Source organism: Podarcis cretensis, assembly GCF_951804945.1.
Source record: "Podarcis cretensis genome assembly, chromosome: 8".
In the NCBI taxonomy this organism is placed as follows: Eukaryota; Metazoa; Chordata; class Lepidosauria; order Squamata; family Lacertidae; genus Podarcis; species Podarcis cretensis.
This window is the reverse complement of record NC_137177.1, coordinates 5,135,379-5,155,402: the sequence shown is the minus strand read 5'-3', so window position 1 is coordinate 5,155,402 and position 20,024 is coordinate 5,135,379. Positions and strand designations below refer to the sequence as shown.

Sequence of the window (20,024 nt, the reverse complement as noted above, 5' to 3'; positions counted from 1 at the left end):
ATATTGGGTTAAATGTGCTTCAGGTTGAGCCTTTTGAGGTTATGCTCCATAGCGACCCAGAAGTAATGGAACACGTTACTTCCGGGTTTCGCTGCTCGCGCAGGCACAGACTCTCAAAATGACATCATGTGCGGAAGCGGCAAAACACGACCCGTGCATGCGCAGTCGTGTTTTACGTTCTACTCAGGATGCGAACAGGGCTCCGGAACGGATCCCGTTCGCATCCAGAGGTACCACTGTAAAAATGACCTTTTTCTGCCTATCGACTTCCAGCCACTCTCTGAAGACTGGAGAAGGGACCCTCGTAATAATATTAGGGGGGGGGGGTGATATGGCTTTGTTTTTTGCAGTCTTCAGATGACGACTAGACCATGTGAAAAATGAACGTAAGATTTTAGCTACAGTTCATTCATCTTCAGCTTTGTTTTCTTGCTATTTAAAAAAGTGTTCCTAGACGCTCCCTGGCGGTGACACCTATAACCTAGGTTTTGGGTGCTGTTTAGCTCCTAGCTTTCATATCTCAGTTTCTAACACTGGATGGAAGGGTGGCTCCCAGGTCTTCCTAATGTTGAGTCCTCCCCTTTGGAGCAGCAGAAAGCAAGCTTTCTCCGTCTTCCAGGGGACAGCCCTTGAGATATTTGAAGATGGCCGTCATGTCCTCCCTCCGTCTGCTCCTCATCAGGCTTGGCTTCCAGGTCCTCCTCCATCCTGGCCGCCCTCCTCTGCCCACCTTCCAGCCTGTAAATACCCGTTGGAGTCAGTCATTTTGCCTCGGAGCAGAAATGAAAGCAAGTGAAACCAAACACGTAGAAACACTAATGGACCTAAAAAGTCAGCATGCAACGATGCTGCCGTTGGCAGGGCATACTTCCCCCTTGCTGGCAGCAGGAAGGGGCCACGTTCAGGGACTTCCAAGGGCAAAGTGGCACCTGAGCCACCTAGGTACGGGGACACGGCGCCGCACGTGCCAGGGACTTTGTCTTGGCAGCCAAAGGTGGAATGTGCTGAGGCAGACACACACACACATACACACCCTGGGCCCTGCCTGCTTTCCAGGCACAGTCAAGGGAACAGCTGCCTCCTCAGGATCCTCAAATTATTTTCCATCCCATTTCTATGCCGCTTTTGAGGGTCCGAGTGCCTCCCTTGGTGTGATTCCTTCACCCTGCAAGGCACTGTAATAAACGAAAACCTGCCCTTATTCCAACAAGAGCCCTTACAGAGTCCTTTGTAGGTTCTCCATCAGTCGGAGAAAAGAACAGAGGCCAACCAGAGAATATTGAGAAGCAAAGCAGCTTGTAAGCCTGATCTTTATTGAACTGTTGCAACAGGGTGCCCCCTTCACACACAGGAAAAGGAGGGGGACCCAGAACCAAGATGTGCCCGCCTTTATATAGACATTTTAAATTGCCCACCTTGGAGTCAAAGACCACCCCCAGAAACTTCATACAGAAAGGGCGGTCTACAGCAGAAATCTGAGTGGGTTGTTTACCTCCTGTCTGGCAGGTTACCTGTTAATGGTCACTTGATTGGATACCCTGGGGAGCCTGGCCAGTCTTTTGTAATGATAAATACGTAGTTCCTGAGCCAGCTCACAGGCTCACCCTATTCATACACAGACATACCCTTAAGACAGGATTTGTGAAGGAAAAGACAATGGGGAGGCTCTTCCATTTGACCTTGCAGAAAAAACACCTGGTCAGCCTGGGAGTCAAAATGGCTCCATGGTTGCTCCCCTGTGCAGCTTCAGACATGTGGCCTATATATCTATGTACGTGTTTGCCTGGTATATTTATGAACCTTTATTCTATACATAAGACCTTGATTTATTTATTTCAGCACGTTCTGTGTGCTGGTGCAAACCCACCTTTCATGGGGTCGGCTGTGGGCCAGGGACTGAGTTGTGGGGTGGATCTTGGCCCAGCCAGTAGTGAAGGAGAGGGAGGCTGGAAGGGGCTGGTGGTGTAGGGCCTTCAGGATCCCAGCGCAGGCAGATATGCAGAGGTGAAGCTGGAGGTGCGAGCTCTGTCTGCTTTGGCAAGACCTTGGGCCTTGCTGTCGGTTTCTGGGCTGCTCCTTTCTGGTGCTGCGTCAGCCGCCCTCTGGGCTTGACCGGCCTCCAACTTGGGAGCGCTCAGAGTCCTGGCACTTTCACTGGTCAGCAGCCAGCCAGCGCTGGCCTTTTGTCTGCCTCTCCCCAACCGCAGCCCAGCTCCTGGCTGGCAGCGTGGGAATCGCAGAGCCGAGCCTTTCCTGGCCGTTGGGACTGTCTCTGGCTGGTGAGGCCGGCCAGGAGGCAGCGGCAGCAGGACAAAGCCCCTTCCTGGGCACCTGGCAAGGCCAGTCGCCATGACCTCTGCGGCCCCTGCAACAACCACGCTCTCCTCCACCTGCTTCCACGGAGAAGAAGCCTTGCAGGTGCTGAATCAATCTTTGACATTTTGTAAAGGATCGGGTAGGGAAACGGACTGAACCGAGGCCGGTCCTTCCTCATCGCAGGTGCAAATTCCTGGCAGCTTAGAAGGGAGGCAGCAGCAGTCCTTGAAGGGGCTGTCGGTCTGGTGCCCCTGTTCTGCTGGTGGTTACTATTGCTATATCTGTATTCATACCCCGCCAAGGCAGCCTTGTTCCCCTTCTGCAGGCTGTGGGGCCAGTTTTGCATGCCTTCCTGGTTTGCGGCTGTTGAGCCTTTCCTCCTGAGCTCCCTGGCCCCTCTTCTTTCCTTTCCTTTAATCCTTCGCTTATTGCAATCCACTCCTTGGCCAGGGACGTTAATCTGCTACCTTCAACAGCTGCCTCAAAAGCCAGCTGCGTCTTCTCTCCCCTCCTCGAAAAAGCTTTTGCTCCTTCCTTTTGCCGCTGCCCTTCCCCTCCCTCGAGCTCTCTCCTCTCCCATAGCTGCCCAGCCCCAGAGTGTTATGTTCTGGCTCTGTGGAATTTCCTTTGGCTTCGAGTGGCTGCCAAGCCAAGGAGAGCCCCCCCCCCCACCAGCCAGTTTCCATGAGCTCTGCTTGGAGTGGGGATTTGTGCTTCCTGAGCATGGAGACGCTGCCCCTGGAGCCCAGTAGCGATGGATCGGTGGCCCCGGGAGTTCGCCCGTGGGAAGGAAGCCGCAGCGTGCAGACTGGGGGGGGGGGGTCCCAGAGGGAATCTGTGGGTGCCCCTTCGGAGGAGGAGCAAACTGAGAGGCTCAAGAACTAACACATGGTCCCTTCCTTTAGCCACTAGTTTCCTAATACTTATACAGTGGTATTTTGGGTTACAGACGCTTCAGGTTACAGACTCCGCTAACCCAGAAATAGTACCTCGGGTTAAATACTTTGCTTCAGGATGAGAACAGAAATCATGCAGTGGTGGCGCGGCAGCAGTGGGAGGCCCCGTTAGCTAAAGTGGTACCTCAGGTTAAGAACAGTTTCAGGTTAAGAACGGACCTCCAGAACGAATTAAGTTCTTAACCCAAGGCACCACTGTATATTGACATTTCAGGATCAGAAATATATACAGTGGTACCTCGAGTTATAGACGCTTGAGGTTACAGGCTCCACTAACCCAGAAAACCCTTGTGTTAAGAACTTTGCTTCAGGATGAGAACAGAAAGGAGGCCCCATTAGCTAAAGCGGTACCTCAGGTTTAGAACAGTTTCAGGTTAAGAACGGACCTCGAGAACAAATTAAGTTCTTAACCCTAGGTACCACTGTATATATTTCTCCCCAAGCAATTATTTTGGCACTGGAATCCCAGCTTTCCCAGAGTTCATGGAGCAGCTCTATGTGGTATAGTGGCTCGGGCGTTGGAAATAGGGCCTGGGAGAGATTTGGGTTCAGGAGGAAGCCAGCCACCCTCCCCAACCAAGGGTGCTTTGTCCCCGGCGCAAACGGATGCCTGTGACTTGACCACACCGGCCATCTGCCCCGTCTCCCTTTTTTTCCTTCTCCCGCCTTCCAACCGTGTCTCATTTCCTGGAGGAAATGTCACAGCAGCAAGACATGAGTAATGGGGATGACATACCGTGAGCTTCCTTCTCCTTGCAAGAGCCGTGCGGGGATGACAGGTTTGGAAGGAGCCCAGAGAGGAGGATGAGAAAGCTGATGATGTCGGTCACAAGGAACAGGGTCTCCAGATAAGCAGTTCGGAGGCCAAGTGTGAAGGGGAAAGCCAGGAATTCAGGGCGGGAGCTTGTACTTGTGTCTCCTTTTGCATGTGCAAACACTTTCAACTTCTTGCTGACCTTCTTGATAGGAGAATGGTCCTTGAGTGCTTGAGAGCGATCACTTTGTGTAGCCTGCTTTTCTGCTCGTTGCAAGAAACCACATGTTGGGCTTGGGCGTTCTAAGGAGGCAAGGAGGTTTCCGTTCGTCCCGGTGTCATGAGGGACCACAAGGGAGAGACAGGTTTGTGTCCAGGGGGATTTGTGGCTCTGTGTGCTGCTGACTCAGTCACTATCTGTGCCCAACTTGGGCGTCCGTGTTCTTCAGGTGGACTTTGGCTTGCAGGAGCTAGCTACCAATAGCTCACCTCCAGGGTTTGAAGTTGCCCAGGCGCCAGGTACATTTTGATATGAGCACATGCCGAATTGTGAATACCTGGAGATTTCCGGGTGCCAGTTTAAAAAGCTTTGCCTTTTCCCTTTCTGCTGTGTGTGTTTCTCCTTCTGGGATAAGTGAATTGTTGTAAGAGCAAGCTAGAGTCAAGCAGTGTAGCTGAGACTGTAGAATCGTAGTGTTGGAAAGGACCCCAGGTCATCTAGTCCAACCCCCTGGTGAACAGACCACAACCTAGGTTTAAGGTGGCATTTGGCACCTAGCTTCTATATCTGAGTTTCTAACACTGCTTACCTCAGGGGGTGGTGTGATTTCCTGTCCCCTGTGGAACCCATGCCTTGCTCCCCTTATCCTTGTTCTGAACCCAGTTTGGCCCGGGTTTGCTTTATTTATTAAATTTATTAGATTCCTTCTCTCGCTGCAGGCAACTCCGTGCGTCTTTACAGAACCAAAGCAAAACAATAGCAACAAAAACCCCAAACCCATACAGTGGTACCTCTGGATGTGAACGGGATCTGTTCCGGAGCCCCGTTCGCATCCTGAAGCGAACGTAACTCGTGTCTGCGCGTGCGCGGGTCGCGATTCGCCACGTCCGCCCATGCGTGTAACGTCATTTTGAGCGTATGCACGAGTGGCGAAACCCGGAAGTAACACTCTCCGTTACTTCTGAGTTGCTGCGGAGCGCAACCCGAAAATACTCATCCTGAATTTACTTCAACCTGAGGTATGACTGTACATTCGTTAAATGTTTTCTTTCCGGGGGGAAAGAAAAAAGAAGAAGAAACTCCTGCTTTAAACGGCCATAGATTGATTAGAAGCCAAAATACCTGGTTAAAGAGGAATGTTTCTGCCTGGCACCTAAATATACGTAAGGAACTCTCACACAAAGAAGGAGCTCAGGTGGCAATTGCAGGGTCTGGGTTTGGCCTGGTCCCCTGAGGCGGTCCCTCTGAAGCCCCCTTTCCCACATGTTGTTTTGCTTGCATCAGTTTCTGTGTGGTAGTTCAGTGCGAGAGGATTTGACGGGGGCGAGCTTTTTCCTCTCGGCTTGCCAGTTTTCCCCCCCTGGCCGATGAGTCTAGAAAAGCTGGTATTCTGATCATGTTGGAACATTTCGGATGCAGCGCTGTGTATCTAGGGGGAATGCATGGAATGGATTTCACATGGATTTCTAAGATGTTTGTGAATGAATCAAGTGCCTGTTCCCTCCTACAAGCCCTGGGAAAGCAATTAGCCGCAGAGTTCGTTTTGCCAGGAGAACGTCGTGGTGTTGGAAGCACCCTGGGACCGGGTGATTCGAACCCGGGTGCATCTGCCTTTCCAGTCTGGGCTCTGATGAAAATGAGGGTGCCTTTTTCTCTGGCCTGCCTGCATCGGAGGAGCTTCTGTTCGTTTCGATTAGGCTTGCGCAGGAGCTGCTGCTCTGAAACAGCTTGCATCTTTCTGCCTGGGGCTGTTGTTCGGAGCCTGCGCCCCAGAGAGTCCCACAGCCTAACCAAAAAGGCATGCTCTGTTTGAAGGCAAACTCTCCTCTGGGGAAGAGAAAAAGAGAGAGAGAGAGAGAGGCAGTGCTAGAAACTCAGATATATCAGCTAATCATCAAATGGCACCTTAAACCTAGGTTACGGTCGCCACAACAGAATGTCTAGGTGCCTTTTTTTGCCATGAGACTTATTAGTAGTAGTAGTATTCTTTTCATTTCTATGCTGATTCATATTTTAAAGGGGGGAAAACCTCAAAGCGGGTTACAATACATTAACACATCAACACATCAAATAAAACAATCCAGAATAAACCAAATTCAAGCTTCAAGGAAAATATTTCAGATCCTTCTCTAAGTGACGTTTGCCTTTCTCCACATTTATTCACCTACTTAATTTCCTGAGCTGCCTTAGGAAGCTATTGCGGTGTAGTGGTTCAAGTGTCGGACCTGGGAGATCAGGGTTCAAATCCCCACTGGGTCACCTTGGAGTCATTTGCAGCCTCTTAACCTCCCTTGCAGGGTCGTTGTAGGAATTAACTGAGGAGGGGAGTGAACCATATTTCATGCTGTACTGTTTTTAACGTTTGATTGGGAGCTGCCCAGAGTGGCTGGGGAAACTCAGCCAGATGGGCGGGGCATAAATAAATTATTATTATTATTATTATTATTATTATTATTATTATTATTATTACTACCATGTGCCAACCTGGCATACAGAGATCTCCACAGGGTTGCAATTGGACTCAGGGCAGTTGCAAAATGCGCCTGGCACCTGGGGAATTTCAAACACTGGCGAGAGGATGCCCATGAGCTGCTACTGCCATTCTGGGCCCATTTATGGGGACTGCCGTCCTCTTTCGCCCGCACAAGGGCTCTCACCTAGGTTCGTGCAGTACCTAATTCATGCTACGACTCGGCCGGGCCATCTGTCGTCCTTTTTGATTGACTGGTTCAATGGGATCTGCACAGTGTGATTATTCTGGTGTAAACATCTTTTCTGCCTGGCATTGCCAGCGTCGGGGTCAGATGCCTCCGAGACTTTGCTTTGCAGAGCAGGCTCTTTGTTGTTTTCTCTTGGCTTTGCAATCCCGGGCCGGATCCAGGAGGCGGCTTTGGTCTGTGTCCAACTCGCACTTGTGCAAATGGAGGCAGCGTCCTTGGCATTTGCTGGACAAGCTCCTCTCTCGCCCCCTTGTCATTGTCTGCTTGTGACAAGGGCCAGTGCCGTTTTAGGGGGTGCCTCGGTGGATTGACGGGGGGGGGGGACAAGGGTGGCGCTGTGGTCTAAACCACTGAGCCTAGGGCTTGCCGATCAGAAGGTCGGCGGTTCGAATCCCCGTGACGGGGTGAGCTCCCGTTGCTCGGTCCCTGCTCCTGCCAACCTAGCACTTCGAAAGCATATCACGTTCAAGTAGATAAATAGGTACCGCTCCAGCGGGAAGGTAAACGGCGTTTCTGTGCGCTGCTCTGGTTTTGCCAGAAGCGGCTTAGTCATGCTGGCCACATGACCTGGAAAAACTGTCTGCGGACAAACATCGGCTCCCTCGGCCAGTAAAGCAAGATGAGTGCCGCAACCCCAGAGTCGTCCGCGACTGGACTTAACTGTCAGGGGTCCTTTACCATTCAGTGGTTGGACGCAGCAGGGTATCCAAGCATAGGGCTTGTTTCTGGGGGGTGTTCGTGGAGAGGATCCCATGATGAGCCTTGCTTCTTCCACCCTCCTGGAGAGAGGAATGGCCTTTGTGAAGGTTGCATTTTCTCACACCCTGCTGGGGAACAGGCAGAGCAAAGAAAGGTAACAGCACAGAAAGGCTTTTTCGGCCAGAGTCAAGGCGGGCAGAGCCATAGGTGTGCAACTGTGGCTTTGCAGCTTAGCAAGCATACAGTGATGCTTTGGCAAAGGGCTGTGTGCCTTCGCCCGCCTGCTCTCCTCCCTTGCTCACTGAGTCACAAAGCAAACAAGCTGTTCTCTCTGTGGCAGCCAAGCTCCACAATCCGGGAACGCTTTCCTCAGGGACCACGGGGCTGCCCTTGTAGATTCAGCTGGAGCCTGAAACGGAGCACCTGGCCTCTGAGACCTGGCCAAACAAGACAGAAGTACTGTTTTGGGGGGACAGGAGGTGGGCAGGTGTGGAAGACTCCCTGAATGGGATATCTGTGCCCCTGAAGGACCAGGAGCACAGCTTGAGAGTCATTCTGGACTCACAGCTGTCCATGGAGGCGCAGGTTAATTCTCTGTCCAGGGCAGCTGTCTACCAGCTCCATCTGGTACGCAGGATGAGACCCTATCTGCCCGCAGACTGTCTTGCCAGAGTGGTGCATGCTCTGGTCATCTCTCACTTGGACTACTGCAATGCACTGTATGTGGGGCTACCTTTGAAAGTGACCCGGAAACTACAACTAATCCAGAATGCGGCAGCTAGACTAGTGACTGGGAGCGGCCGCTGAGACCACATAACACCCATCTTGAAAGACCTACATTGGCTCCCAGTATGTTTCCGAGCACAATTCAAAGTGTTGGTGCTGACCTTTAAAGCCCTAAACGGCCTCGGCCCAGTATACCTGAAGGAGCGTCTCCACCCCCATCGTTCTGCCCGGACACTGAGGTCCAGCTCCGAGGGCCCTCTGGGGGTTCCCTCGCTGCAAGAAGCCAAGTTACAGGGAACCAGGCAGAGGCCCTTCTTGGTGGTGGCACCTGCCCTGCGGAACGCCCTCCCACCAGATGTCAAAGAGAAAAACAACTACCAGACTTTTAGAAGACATCTGAAGGCAGCCCTGTTTTTTGGAAGCTTTTAATATTTGATAGATTATTGTATTTTAATATTCTGTTGGAACCCGCCCAGAGTGGCTGGGGAAACCCAGCCAGATGAGCGGAGTATAAATAATAAGTTGTTGTTATTTCCCTTTCAAAGGCAAGAGGGCTGCCATGTGGCTCATTCAGCTGCTGCTTTTTACCAGGCTCCCAAGCAAGGTTTTCGCCAGCAGGGCTGCTCCAAAGGGCTGGCGTCTTGCACACACAGTCATCTCGCAGTGTCAAGACTACATTGGCCCTTGGGGAGAAACTCTGAGGAATTCTGGGACTCGGTGCAAGCTTTCGGAAGGAAGGCTTGTAAGGTTACCAGTAGCAGACCTGGGGGATCTGGAGCCCAGTAGTGTTTGAAATCCCCCCAGGTGCATTTTGGTCCAGCTGCGACTACGCGGAGATTTCTAGGATCCATGTTGGCGACCACACTTTGAAAACCTCCGCCTTAGTCCATAGTTAATTCCTTTTATTTTAAATGATATTTTATTAATTTTCCATACATTCATACCACATTACAATTTCTATTAAATTTTCCATTTTTGACTTCCTTCGGCTTCTCTGACAATCATCCAAATTCTAATTTCTTTAATTCACATTTCCAAATTTTGCTATTACCTTTATACCTACCCGCCACTTCTATTTTGCCTTTTTACAATATTTCTTAAACTGTTACAGAGCTTCTCTGAAAGCCACTAGCATTATTCCATTATCACTTATACATTCCCAATATTCGGCTAATTTTCCCCTAGTCCATAGTTAATTCCATTTCCAGGGTGTGTGTTTTTTCTTCTTGAACACTGGCACAAGGGAATTGCTGTAAGAGCAGGCGGCAGCCAAGCAGTTGACATCATAGGATTGTAATGCTGGAAGGGACCCCGAGGGTCATCCAGTCCAGCCCCCTGGTGAACAGGCATTCCGTTGTGGCCACCGCAACCTATATTTAAGGTGCCATTTGGCGACTAGCTTATATATCTGTGTTGCTAACACTGGAGACCTGGTCCTGTGCCCTGAGACAGGCTAGTGTCAACCTGCTCCTTGAAAAACCTCCATGGCCCAGACTGCTTCTTCCAGAGCTATACAGTGGTACCTCTGGATACGAACGGGATCTGTTCCGGAGCCCTGTTCGCATCCTGAAGTAAACGTAAGACGCGCCTGTGCATGCGTAAGCGGCGAAACCCGGATGGAACGTGCTCCGTTACTTCTGGGTCGCCGTGGAGCGTAACCCGAAAATATTCATCCTGAAGCTACTTCAACCCGAGGTATGACTGTAATAATAATAATATTAATAATACTACAAATAATATCAAAAATATGGAAATGAGAGCTGGACCATAAAGAAGGCTGATCGCCGAAGAATGGATGCTTTTGAGTTATGGTGCTGGAGGAGACTCTTGAGAGTCCCATGGACTGCAAGAAGATCCAACCTCTCCATTCTGAAGGAAATCAGCCCTGAGTGCTCACTGGAAGGACAGATCCTGAAGCTGAGGCTCCAGTACTTTGGCCACCTCATGAGAAGAGAAGACTCCCTGGAAAAGACCCTGATGTTGGGAAAGATGGAGGGCACATGGAGAAGGGGACGACAGAGGATGAGATGGTGGGACAGTGTTCTCGAAGCTACCAGCATGAGTTTGACCCAACTGCGGGAGGCAGTGGAAGAGAGGAGTGCCTGGCGTGCTCTGGTCCAGGGGGCACGAAGAGTTGGACACGACTAAACAACAACAACACAAATAATATCAAGGTCCTCCTTTACTGGGCCACCTCCACTGTGAGAGCATGGATGGGCCAGGGCAGATGTTCCTGGGCATGAGAATGACGCCCACACCCCCGGCAGTCGGGAGAGCCTGTTCAGCTTGTGTGCTTTGCAAAAAATGGCTATTTTTTTTCAAGGGTTGGGGGGCTTCTGCTTAAGGAGTCTGGCTTGGGGATTGACTTGGAGGAAGAGGGGATTTGGGCTGTCGGCAGACGGGTTTCTCTGTCTGCTCTCCCCTAAGCTGCTGCTGTCGCTGCCGCAGGGGATGCATCCTGCAAGGGAGGTTGGCTTGGCTGAGGGAGCTCAGCCGGGGCTCAGCTGCTGCTGCTGCGCTTCCTGGCCTGCAAGGCTCTTGACCCCCTCCCTCTGCCCCTCTGCAAGCACGGAGCAGCACCTGTGGCTGCTGTGCACCTCCCTCTGGTCCATGGGTAGGCAAACTAAGGCCCGGGGGCCGGATCCGGCCCAATCGCCTTCTACATCCAGCCCGTGGACAGCCTGGGAACCAGTGTGTTCTTACATGAGTAGAATGTGCCTTTTTTTTTTTTGTATTTTTAATTAAAGATTTTCTTGCTTTAGAGAAGTATGTGTAATGTCTCTCGTATTTTTTCCACATAACTTTTTTACAAATCAGTTTCATTTGTTGAGACATTCGGAAGAAAAGGGGGAGAGGGGGGGGAAGATGGATGGGGTGGGGCCGGGCGCCGATGTTTCTATTTTGCTTAATGTATGTAGGGTTTGGTGTCAGCGTTGCTTGGGCAGGTTCTTTGCTGTTTACTTGTGTTCCTTTGGTGGTGAGAGAGGTTGGGGTTGGCCTAGGGTGTGGTTGTTCATTTGTGGTTGGCTGTGGTGGTCTTTGTTTTCATGTGTGAGTGGGGTGGGTGGGTGTTTTGAATCAGGTTAGCCATATTGATTTGTATGCTATTGGTGGATTTTTGTCATTGTCTTGTTGGGCTGTGTATGTGATAAAGGGGAGTCATACTGGGGTGAAGGCGTCTTCTTCTATTTGTCCTCGTGTCAGTTTCAGTTTATTGGTTATTTTTTCTAGTAGGGCTGTTTCCCATACTACTTGGTACCATTGGTCCATGCTTACTCTCCAGTGTCTGGTTATGGTGTTTCTGGCTGCTGAAAGTAGGTGGGTTATGAGTTCTTTGTGGTGTAAGTGGGCATTATTGTCTTGGAAGATGTTTAGTTGGGCCAATTCTGGGGTGATTTCTGGGGTGCATGCTCTAGGTATCTTCTGCTTGGACTACTACAATGCACTCTACGTGGGGCTACCTTTGAAGGTGACCTGGAAACTGCAACTAATCCAGAATGCGGCAGCTAGACTGGTGACTGGGGGCGGCCGCCGAGACCACATAACACCAGTCTTGAAAGAGCTACATTGACTCCCAGTATGTTTCCGAGCACAATTCAAGTATTAGTGCTGACCTTTAAAGCCCTAAACGGCCTCAGCCCTGGATACCTGAAGGAGCGTCTCCACCCCCATCGTTCTGCCCGGACCCTGAGGTCCAGCTCCGAGGGCCTTCTGGCTGTTCCCTCCCTGTGAGAAGCCAAGCTACAGGGAACCAGGCAGAGGGCCTTCTCGGTAGTGGCACCCGCCCTGTGGAACGCCCTCCCACCAGATGTCAAAGAAATAGACAACTACAGTCATACCACTTGTTACGTTTGCTTCTTGATACGTTTTTTCAGGTTGCATCCTGTGGCGACCCGAAAGTACCAGAAAGCGTTACTTCCAGGTTTTGCGACTCGCATGTGCAAATGCGCAAAATGTCGTCATGTGCATGCACAGAAGCAGCAAACCGCGGCATTCACAGACACAGGTTGCGTTCCTTTCAGGTTGTGAATGGGGCTCCGAAACGGATCCTGTTCACAACCAGAGGTACCACTGTATCTGACTTTTAGAAGACGTCTGAAGGCAGCCCTGGCCAGGGAAGTTTTTAATGTGTGGCATTTTAATCTATTTTTAATCTTTGTTGGAAGCCGCCCAGAGTGGGTGGGGTACAAATAATAATAATAATAATAATAATAATAATAATAATAATAATAATAATAATTCCAACTAAGCCCAAGGAAGAACTTCCTTGCGGCAAGAGCTGTTTGAGAGTGGGACGGACTCCCTCAGAAGGTGGTGGTCTACCTCCACTGGAGGTTTCCCAAGCAGAGGTTGGCTGGCCATCCGTCAGGGATGCTTTCGCTGAGATTCTTGCATTGCAGGGGGTTGGTCTAGATGGCCCCTGGGTGCCCCTTCCAGCCCTACAATTCTGTGCTCCACCTACTGAGCAATTGGTTGCTTTTTGCCTGGAGTTACCAGGCTGCGTCATTTATAAAGCTGACGGTGGGAGGATCGCTGTCAACTTCTCCCTCTTTTTAAGGGAAATTCCCTTATTCCAAATAGGATTCCTTGCAAGAAAAGGGAAAAGTTGACAGCTATGGGTGGGAGTTAAGCGACCTCGAAGGCAGGTGGGAAAGAAGCCTCAAGGTGTTTGGCCGCCGCAGGGGCGGCGTTCTCGTGGCACGAGCCACGGCTGAGCTCTGGCCTGCACAGCCCTCCAGAGCCCAGCCATAAATCACCGCTCAGTTGCAGGCAGGTTGCAAGAGGAATCGATCGGGTCAGAGCCTCGGAGGCCGGGACTTTGAACCGTCTGGCTGGGCCGCTCCAGGTTTCTATGGTAACAGAGGACTTCCGTGGTTGCAGGGCAGCAGAGGTACGCTAGGGGTTTGGCCTTTCCCTTTTCCATGGCTGAGGTCAGGACTGGCCCTGGCTTGCAAGCCCTGGGTGTTGAGTCCTTTCTTTTTTCCTTTTAAAAATATTTTATTAAAGTTTTCTTGGTTTACAAAGGTATGCGCAATGTCTCTTTCCCCCCGTTACGTTTTCCATAGGTCAGTTTCATGTGTTGAGACGTTAGGCCCAGCAGCGGTTCTCAACCTGTGGGTCCCCCGATGTTGTTGGACTACAACTCCCATCATACCTGAGCTCTGGCCTTGCTAGCTAGGGGTGATGGGAGTTGTTGTTCAACAACATCTGGGGACCCACAGGTTGAGAAAGGCTGCTTAGGGTTACATTATACCTGAAGGAGCATCTCCACCCCCATCGTTCTGCCCAGACGCTGAGGTCCAGCTCCGAGGGCCTTCTGGCGGTTCCCTCGCTGCGAGAAGCCAAGTTACAGGGAACCAGGCAGAGGGCCTTCTCGGTGGTGGCACCCATCCTGTGGAACGCCCTTCCAGCAGATGTCAAAGAGATAAACAACTACCTGACATTCAGAAGACATCTGAAGGCAGCCCTGTTCAGGGTAGTTTCTAATGTGTTACATTTTAGTGTATTTTTTTTGTCTTTGTTGGAAGCCACCCAGAGTGGCTGGGGAAACACAGCCAGGTGGGCGATGTACAAATAATAAATTATTATTATTATTATGAAGAAAAAAGGGGGGAGAGGTGGAGGAGGCCATGGTGGGTGGGGGTGGGGTCAGGAAGGCGATATTTCTACTTTGCTTAATGTATGTGTGGGTTTTTGTGTCAGCGTCGTTTGTGCAGGTTCTTTTTGCGGTTCACTTGTGTTCCTTTGGTGGTGGTTCTGAAGCCCCGTTAGGGTTGAAGCAGGACTGAGGATCACCTGGCTGTGCTCAGGTGTGGCCACAGCTGCCCCCACCTGGACCAGAGAGGCAGCAGCTGTTGCAGGTGCCTGGATTTCTGTCCTGGGTGCGAAGCTCCTTCCCCTTCCAGCTGGGCTGGGAATGCTAGTTTGGCGCCTTACGAGTGCCAGGAGTAGGGCAGCGTGTTCTGACAAGTCAAGGGACTCCCTCAGATATTGGTGGGTTCTTCCCCCTCGGAGGATTTTAAACTGCGGTGGCGGCATCACTAAGTTGGTTAGAGCGTGGTGCTGAGAATGCCAAGGTTGCGAGTTTGATCCCCATCTGGGGGTGGGAGCTGTGTTTGATCCCCATTTGAGGGTGGGAGCTGTGTGTGTGTGTTGGGGGTTTGGAGCCAGAAATCCAAACCGTAATTTCCTTTGCAGCGTTTTAAAGCCACAGCCAAAGAGGGACTGCATCTGTCATTGTGAGTAGCAGATGAACTCCGGGAAATGGAAGTCTCCCCTGTGGGCAAGAAAGCAGATGGGGGACAGTTTGGGTCTTAAGTGGCTGGCAATTAAACAGTTAATTACTCACCCCACCCCCAACTCTTGGGAAGGAGCAATTAACCATTTTCCTGCAGGCTGCTTGAGATCAGAATTGTCCCCCATCTGCTTTCTTGCCCACAGGAAAGTTTCCCTTGAGTGAGGAAGCAGAGGGTGTGCCTGGCAGGAAAGGGTTAAGCATGCTCTCCCAAATGCTGCCCCTCTGAGAAACTTCGCACACCCACCCTTGCAACTAGTGTGTGCTTGTGTGCAGATAAATGATCGCCAGGCTACACTGGAGGGTTGTTGTATTCTGTGCTCCCTCTCTCTGCCACTGCCTTCTTCCAGCCTGTAACATGGAATATATTTTCATTTCCAACGTCAGATCACTCTTAAAAAAGCAACAACTTTATTTAAAAAAATTAAATAGCCCACTGAATGTAAAATGACCCAAAGCATGAACCATGAATCATAGAGCTGGAAGGGACCTTGACTGCCATCTAGTCGAACCTCATGCCGTACAGGAATACGTGTTGGTCAAGGCAACATGGCCAAGACACTGAGATTCAGCGCTGAGGGCCAGAGTGATGCATGCTCTAGTTATCTCTCGCTTGGACTACTGCAATGCGCTCTATGTGGGGCTACCTTTGAAGGTGACCTGGAAACTACAACTAATCCAGAATGTGACAACTAAACTGGTGACTGGGAGGGCCGCTGAGACCATATAACACCGGTCTTGAAAGACCTACACTGGCTCCCAGTACATTTCCAAGTACAATTCAAAGTGTTGGTGCTGACCTTTAAAGCCCTAAACGGCCTCGGTCCAGTATACTTGAAGGAGCGTCTCCATCTCCATCATTCTACCCGGACACTGAGGTCCAGCGCTGAGGGCCTTCTGGCGGTTCCCTCATTGCGAGAAGCCAAGTTACAGGGAACCAGGCAGAGGGCCTTGTCGGTGGTGGCGCCCGCCCTGTGGAACGCCCTCCCACCAGATGTCAAAGAGAAAAATAACTACCAGACTTTTAGAAGACATCTGAAGGCAGCCCTGTTCAGGGAAGTTTTTAATATTTAATGCTGTATCGTTTTTAACACTTGATTGGAAGCCGCCCAGAGTGGCTGGGGAAGCTCAGTCAGATGGGTGGGGTATAAATAATATATTATTATTATTATTATTATTATTATTATTATTATTATTATTAACATAGTTCTGGCTAACAGTCTCCTGGGACTGGGGACTCCTAGAATCAGATGGGCAAAGATGAGTCTCCTGGGACTGGGGACTCCTAGAATCAGAAGGCAAAGAAACGGCTTTGAGAGGCATTTCTGCCAAGGAACATGGTGGCCAGAGCAGGTTTGCTGTGGTCCTGCACCCCTTGGAGGGAGGAGAATTTATTTTCATTTTATTTTTCATACCTGTTTTTATTGATACTTGCCCAAGGATATGCAAAAGTCCACACCCAATGCAAAGTTTATTTTTTATAATGCACCAGAATAATAATAATAATAAAAATGTTCTTAAAATCTAATCTGAAAAGGAACAGAAGGGAAAGGGAGGGGGGGGAAGAGAGAGGATGAAAATAAAAGGGGGGGGGGAGAGAGATAAGAAGACTTCCGGTTCTCTGTTAGCTAAATATAGTATTCACTCATTAACACCCAGCTATTCTATAAGCCCAGTAGTGATGTATGGAAGTGAGAGCTGGACCATAAAGAAGGCTGATCGCCGCAGAATTGATGCTTTTGAGTTATGGTGCTGGAGGAGACTCTTGAGAGTCCCATGGACTGCAAGAAGATCAAACCTCTCCATTCTGAAGGAAATCAGCCCTGAGTGCTCACTGGAAGGACAGATCCTGAAGCTGAGGCTCCAATACTTTGGCCATCTCATGAGAAGAGAAGACTCCCTGGAGAAGACCCTGATGTTGGGAAAGATGGAGGGCAGAAGGAGAAGGGGATGACAGAGGACGAGATGGTTGGATAGTGTTCTCAAAGCTACCAGCCTGAGTTTGACCAAACTGCGGGAGGCAGTGGAAGACAGGAGTGCCTGGCGTGCTCTGGTCCATGGGGTCATGAAGAGTCGGACACGATTAAACGACTAAACAACAACATTCTATAAGCTAATTCCCCCCCCCCTCAATTTTCAAATCCAGATTTACCAAGTTCATTTCCCCTTTCGTGAAAAAGGTCCGTAAGAGGGCAGGAGGATTTATTAAGAGCAAAAGAAGAGCCTTCTTGATCCAGCCAGGTCCCCATCGAGTCCAGCATCCTGTTCTCACAGTGGCAGACCAGATGCCCATTATGGGAAATCTGCAAGCGGGGTCCGAGTGCGAGAACAACGCTCTCCCTTCCTCTGGATTCCCACAACTGGGATTCAACTGGGAGGCTGTGGCTCAGCCTTCCTAGCTAGTAGACATTGACAGCCGTCTTCTCATCTTCTTTTATAGCCAGCCAGGTCGGTGGCCATCGCTGCTTTATTCGTTGCTTCTTACCTAGAAGGTAGAATCACACAGTGTCGGAAGGGACCCCAGGGGCCATCTAGCCTGACCCCCTGCAATGAGGAATAAATTGCAGGTTGCATTTGTGAGCCTAAATGCAGCATACTTGTGTGGGTGGCGGGGGAAAGTAATCTCCCTTGAGAAAACAAACTCGAAGGCTTCTATCACAGAAAGATTGGAAATCTAAATCTAATATAAGCAATGGTATGAGCTCTTGTCGCTTCTTATTAGGTGTTACTGTGGTTTGGGTTTTTTTGCAACTGCAAAGTTGTTTTTTTAAAAAGCAGTTAATGCTTTATTTTAAATCTTTGCGACCCCGTCTGGGGACCCTTGGGTGAAGGGCAAGTAATAAATCATCTTCATCTCAGTATAGTGGGGTGCAAGGAAACTGCAGTGGCTGTGGAATCGGGGTGTTGTTGTTTTGCAAACCGTTCCAGCAAGCCAGGAGACCTGCCATTTCACTGATTTCTTTAAGAAATCCGGGGAACTCTCCTTGCTGCAGGGGAAGCCTTTGAAAGCCCTCGTCTCATGGTGCTTGTCAAAAAACAGCAAGTCCAACGTATTGCAATGCATGCCTGTACAGTCATACCTCAGGTTACAGATACAGGTTGCGCGTTTTCGGATTGTGCACCGTGCCAACCTGGAAGTACCAGAACGGGTTACTTCCGGGTTTTGGGGCTCCCACATGCGCAGAAACGCTAAATCACACTTTGCACATGCGCAGAAGTGCCAAATCGCAACCCGCGCGTGTGCAGACGTGGTGCTGCGGGTTGCGAATGTGCCTCCTGCACAGATCACGAGCATCCACTATATTTCAGAAAATTCCAGATACAGTGGTACCTTGGGTTAAGAATTTAATTTGTTCCGGAGGTCCATTCTTAACCTGAGACTGTTCTTAACTTGAAGCACCACTTTAGCTAATGGGGCCTCCCGCTGCTGCTGCACGATTTCTGTTCTCATCCTGGGGCAAAGTTCTTAACCCAAGGTACTATTTCTGGGTTAGCGGAGTCTGTAACCTAAAGCATCTATAACCCGAGGTACCACTGTATACCTTCAAGTCCCCAGGTTGTCCTGCTCTGCCTGGGGGTGTCTGCAGCTGCTTGCAAGGGGGCAGCCACTGCCTTTGGGCTAATGAAGCCAAAATGCTCACCCAGCCCTTAGTTCAGGGCCTTTGGCTTCTGGGCTGTGAACTTTTGACTTGGAGAGGCCATTGTATATTTGTCCATTCCTTGAGTCCCACCCCCTTCCCCTCTGGGGCCTGGCCTGCCTGTGAGTCCCTCTCTGAAAGACAGGGCCATTTCCTACACTTTCCTGATTAATTCAGCCTGTTTTAATTGCCTGTGGAGAAATCTTGCATATTTCCGTGTTCTTGTTCCAGGCATTGCTTCTGCTGCTGCTGCTTCTGCTGCTTGGCCATCTGACTCCATGGCTGGGGAGGGAGGGGGGCACCTGTTCTCTGCCTTCCCCTGCAAGGGTCATTGTTTGAAGAATTGCTTAAATGGATGCTCCCTCCCTCCTTTCGTTCTGCCAGAAAAATCGACCCTGGCGAGCATTTTCAATAGGCGATCCATCCTTGCCCGAGTCCTCCATGGGCAGATTTGCATTGTGTATTTGTATTTTTGCATTGTATATTGTATTTTTAATATTTAGTTGGAAGCCACCCAGAGTGGCTGGGGAAACCCAGCCAGATGGGCAGGGTATAAATAATAAATTATTATTATTATTTGTTACTGTTATTTCCTCCTGAGGTGTGCTTCAAATGGACCTTGTTGTGTGTGTTCTCCCAACCATGCCAAAAGAGAAAGGTGATCCCAAGAGCCCCATTTTTCTTGCGGCTTGCCTTTAATCTGAGGAGGGCAACTAGCACAGGTGGCTTGGCTAGCTGAAGGTTTTTAAGCAGAGTTCGGGCAGTTCTATGAGTCAGCCCTAAGCTACGTGATGGTTGCCAGCTTTTGACTTGCTGCTGCCACCTTGTTGGTGCGCTGACATGCGCTCTTGCGCTCCTTAACGCATGTCAGAGACCAGAAGCGACTGTGATTGAATTTTTCCAAAGCTGGCTGAGCTCCCAGCGACTGGCCGGCCAAAGGAGTTAGGCCTGGGCCCGTGAAGCAGGTGCCTTTTTGAGATCATCTAACCGTCTTGTTGTGGCACCTTGAGAAGACTGGCAGATTTGCCGCGGGGGCACAACACTTTGTCATCTCATGTCTCTTCTCTCCACCCCCACCCCCATTGCACATTTGGGTGCACATAACTGTAGGGGGAAATGCAAGCCCTGGCCCAAAATCTGGAATGTGAGGGGAGTGGCCTGCGGCATTGCTATGCAAAGCTAAGAACGTCTCCACAACAACCATTTCGTCCCGGCATGACTCTTGCTGAATGGTTTATTATTGGCAGGGTTTTTTACCCGCCCTTCTCAGGAAGGTCCCAGCGCGGGTGACGGCATTGTGGCCGTGCAATTATAAGCAAATTAAAGAAGCAGAACCGTTTGCATGCAACTGTAAAAGCAGGTAAAGTGCTTCTGGGCAGACAGAAGCAGCACGTAATCGACTAACCCAAAAAAAGGAAAAGCCTTCGCTGTCCGTGGTCAGAGGGGTCTGGAGGCATGTCTTCAGCATGCAGCAGAAGCTGTCCAAGGCAGATGGATTTCAGGGATGGGGGGAAAGCAGTGCTAGAAGCTTGGATGTACGACACCAAATGGTTACTGTCCACCAAACCGGGGTTGTTGTTGTTTAGTCGTTTAGTCGTGTCCGTCTTTCACTGCCTCCCGCAGTTTGGTCAAACTCATGCTGGTAGCTTCGAGAACACTGTCCAACCATCTCATCCTCTGTCGTCCCCTTCTCCTTGTGT

The 20,024-nt window shown here is 50.3% G+C and overlaps 1 protein-coding gene across 2 annotated transcripts in view; it reads left to right on the top strand.

Annotated features, from left to right (window-relative positions):
* The window catches only part of SIPA1L3 (signal induced proliferation associated 1 like 3), a 108,798-nt gene that overhangs the window by 23,354 nt on the left and 65,420 nt on the right, over positions 1–20,024 (top strand). Inside the window, exon 1 of one of the 2 annotated variants that reach the window (XM_079985277.1) lies at positions 2,401–2,418. The exons of the other annotated variant lie outside the window; for it this stretch is intronic. The gene's annotated coding sequence lies outside the window, so the exon portion shown is untranslated. Of the gene's footprint in view, positions 1–2,400; positions 2,419–20,024 lie in introns of those variants that run through there. 2 annotated transcript variants of the gene reach the window in all.